Below are 4441 nucleotides of genomic sequence, written 5' to 3'. Positions count from 1 at the left end.
ATAATGGGCATGCCTGCTGCGGTCCCCAGTCTCAGCCTTGCTATCTCTGGCTTGTAAAGCCTGGTTTGGGTACCAAGGGTGATACTAGGGTTTTCTGAATACAACTGTAACTTGCAATTAAGAGCAACCCAAAGTAAAATTTGGCAGCTGTGGAGGTCATGCTACCACCTCCTTACTTAGGAATGTAAGTACTTTTTACACTCCTACCAGCATTCTGTGTGGCCAACTTTAATTTGCATTTCTTTGTGTACTAGTGAAATTGATCATTTTCTCAGTATATTCATCAGCTGTTCTTTTTTCTTCTTTAAATCCTGTCATTTTTAACCAAAATTCTTGTTATGTGTAGTCTATTGGTTTTATTTTTAGTAGCGCATGAATTGAAATTGTTTACTCCATAAGAATTTCCATTTTTTTCTGTTCTGTTCTAAACGGTCTCTGAATATATCCTGAATATCATCTTTGAACATTTTATTTCATTTCTGGTGGTAGCACTTTAGGGGTGTCCTGATGTTTAAAACCAGCTAACTTGCTAATCCGCCCCCGCCCCGTGAGTGGCCAACTGGAGTCAATGAAGAAGACTTCATTCAAATCTCCTCCAATATTGCTGCATTTGAGGGATTCGTATAACACAACTGAAATATCCATGATCAAGCCAAGCCTTTTCTGTGTGCCTTCCTAATAAGATATATCTGCACAATGCTGTTTAACCATATCTACTTAGGCATTTTGGATTCTGCACAGTCTTCAAAAGTGAATGCCTGAAACCAAACACCCAACTCACTCTCCACATACTTTCTTTTTTTTTTTTTTTTTTTTTTTTTTTTTTTTTTTTTTTTTGAGACGGAGTCTCGCTCTGTCGCCCAGGCTGGAGTGCAGTGGCCGGATCTCAGCTCACTGCAAGCTCCGCCTCCCGGGTTCACGCCATTCTCCTGCCTCAGCCTCCCGAGTAGCTGGGACTACAGGCGCCCACAACCGCGCCCGGCTAATTTTTTGTATTTTTAGTAGAGACGGGGTTTCACCGTGGTCTCGATCTCCTGACCTTGTGATCCGCCCGCCTCGGCCTCCCAAAGTGCTGGGATTACAGGCGTGAGCCACCGCGCCCGGCCTCCACATACTTTCTTACATCTTCTGTGCATTTGGACATGGTGGAGGGATGTGGGGGTGGGGAATGAGGAAGTGACTGCTAGGGGCCCTGAGGTGTTAAATGCTACCAAAGTCAGGATTTCTGGGGGAAGTAAAAAGCTATTTTAAGCAGACAAATTGCTGTCACTCTAGTTTAGGTTAAACCCTACAAGCTTCTCTGGAGTTGCAGCTGTCTTTGTTCAGTTGGGATAGCTGTAAAAATAATAGGGCCCATCACACAGAGCACACATAGTCTTGTATTCTTTCACATCAGCTCTAGGGTTCTGCTGGGGTTATAGAAACTGTTGCCCTTGCAATGGTCAAAATAAAACCATTCCGACCGAGGGCACCCTGACGCCACAATTCACGTAACCTCATAAATTCGTTAATAGATAATGTAGCATTTTTATAAGCTCTCTATGATGTTGTTGAAAGCTTGCTGATAGCATGAAAGAGGACAACTGAATAACAACAACAAAAATTCACCTTTCATCATCACAGCAGAAAGCATGGAGTATTTGAATCTCTAAGAATAGTTCTGCATTAAATCGACAAGTTGTCTACCTGGTGCTAAGACAGAGAGAGAAGAAAAGCGGATGGCACTTTAAATTCATGAAACTAGGTTTCCGTTTGGGAGCTGATACTTACAGATACCCTAATAGGACTTCAGAAGGATCTAGGGAGCCTCCCCAGCCCAGTGAGTCTCAGGAAGAAATCTCTAATATCTCCCAGTCTGTGGCTTCTCAAATAAAGCGACTTCACTTAACTGCATGAAGTTTATCTTTATCCTCATATGCAGCTTGAAAACTATTCTCCCCCATCCATCTCTGCCTCTGTGCCAACAAAAGGAAATATATATATACTTGTAAGCGTATATGTATTTATACGTATGTATGTATATGTGTGTACATGCCCCCCACACACCAACTTGTAAGATAATAAAATTATTTTTCTGTCAAACTTCAAGCAAATGTTTAAAGTCTGAAGATAATTCTAGCTCCAAACATCACCCAAGCACAGTAGTCCACCAGGAAGCATAAAGCTGATAATTTTCTCTTCCGGTGATCACAGCTGATTCAGCACTGTAGGATGTAGAGTGAAGATGAGAATCTAAAAACTCTGAATCAGAAGACAGAGCTGCAGCTTCTGAAAAACTTCCTGACTTTATGTGTATCTTTAGATACGCCTTGGAAACCCTGGAGTGTCATAGTAGTTTGATTTTTTCACGTGGGCTGTGGATTTCATGCAGAGGTGGTAGAAATGCAGCGAGTCCACGCATTGTAATAAGGTGTTGCCTGGGCGCCGAAGGGGCTTCTCCACCTGCTTTCATCTAGCACAGGCCCCCTTTTCCTCTCTCTCTTCCTGTCTCCTTTGCCCACCCTTCCTGCTCATCAGTCACATTTTTCCAAACATTTTTGCTCTGCAGGTGATTCGTTTCCCATCAGGTGACCCTTGCAGCATACAGAACCATGCTCAAATGTGTCTTCTGCGGATCATAGTTGCCAACTGACCTACTCGTCTTCCTCAAACCCTTTTTTGTGCTTCTTTCTTATAAACCTGCATGATGAAGAAGCTACAACAGGAAAAATGTGTGGACATGAAGGGAACTTGTGAGTAAGTGCTGTTGAGTACATGCCTGTGTGTGTATACATGCTAGGGACACCTACCAGGGAGGTCCAACTGGATAAGGCCTTTGAGTAAGATTCTGATGGTATAAACCAATTTGGTTTACACACGCTTAGGAGTGTGACATGGTTTTCTCATCTTTTTGGAAAAGCTTCTACGTCTGAGGGATGTGCGTGAGGAGAGATGGGCGCAGGGAATGGTGAGGGTGCTGGGTGTGAAGGCTTACATTGTATTTGGAAATCAGCTTCAGGTTTGGTGTTGCACATTTTTCTGAGAGTTTTAGAGCTAGTGTTTCTTAATTTTTGAGTCTTTTGTAAAATATTATCAAACAGCCAAGACTAAGAGAGAGATGAGGGCAGGGAAAGGGGTTTGAGGCTGCTGAAGCCCCAGATTCTGATGTAAACCCCAGAGGGGTTTCAATTCAGGGATCTCAAACCCTTATCTGAGCTTTATTTCTACTTTTCAGAGGGTTTCCTCACCACTCACCCTACCCCACCCACAGAAATAGTCATTTCAGACCTACGGGGGTGGAAGCATTTTCTGAGAACCAGGTTGGGTACTGGTAGTTTCTGGTACAATCTTTTAGCAAGATAGGGCTATAAGAGATCTTAAACATCTTGGTTTAGTTTAGACATAATGGCTGCAATCTTATTTATGGAATGAAGATTAAAAGACATAACCAAAAAATGTTCGTGGGGGTGGGCTGAAGTGGGCTGCTGATTAAGAGGTTAGCTTGATGACATTAAGATGAAAGTGAAGGGGTGGGGGAGATGACTGGATTAATTAAAAACATATGGCCAGTTATAGACTACAGATGCGTTTTCACAGTTTAAGGCTTCTGTTCCTGGTAAGAGATTTAATGTGAATATAACCCTTTAGGATATAGTCATTCCTTCTGTGGCCCTTTGCTTTAGTTGATGTATTTAGCAAACAGGATACAAGCCTCCTACCCTGAGGGTCTGTGGGGGAAAGCAAGTACTGGCCACAGCACACATCTCAGGTTCGGGACCCATCCAAATCGTCACATCCTTACGGAATTCTCCCTGCCTCCACTGCATCCCCAAACAGCTTGGACATGGACTTGGGAGGGCTTTCATTGGCCTCCAATTGCTGCACGCAGGGTTTCTGCCTGAGACACCCGCGCCCCTCGCAGTTCAGTGTGGGGCTGATGTTATTCTCAAAGCCTCATCACTGATGACAGTGAGGTGAGCAAGAATCAAGGGCTTCATTTTTTTAAAACAGTCTATCAGCAGCTTTCAAAGTTGAATCTCAGGTCTTGTCCTCCCCTAGGCTTTAGTGATCTCTGGTAAACTGAATTAAAGCACATCAAATGCTCATTTAGGAGCACATTGGCCACTTTATCCAAAGACACTTGCAAAGGGTGTAGGAGATTGGCCTAGTTTAGTAGCATCCAGGCACAGTGAGGATGTGGCATCATTGTGACCTCTAGCCTCCTGCAGTCTTTAAACCTCAGACTCTGAGTCTGTTTTGGCTGCTATAACAATATACCTTAGACTGGGTAATTTATAAGCAGTAGAAATTTATTACTTACAGTTATGGAGCCTGGGAAGTCCAAGATCAAGTCATCAACAGATTTGGTGTCTGGAAAGGGCTTGCTTTCTGCTTCAAAGATGGCACCTTCTCACTGCCTCTTTTATAAGGGCACTAATCTCATTCATGAAGACCTAATTAC

This window comes from Macaca thibetana, chromosome 13 (assembly GCF_024542745.1).
Source record: "Macaca thibetana thibetana isolate TM-01 chromosome 13, ASM2454274v1, whole genome shotgun sequence".
In the NCBI taxonomy this organism is placed as follows: domain Eukaryota; kingdom Metazoa; phylum Chordata; class Mammalia; order Primates; family Cercopithecidae; genus Macaca; species Macaca thibetana.
Note: the sequence above shows the minus strand (reverse complement) of the source record.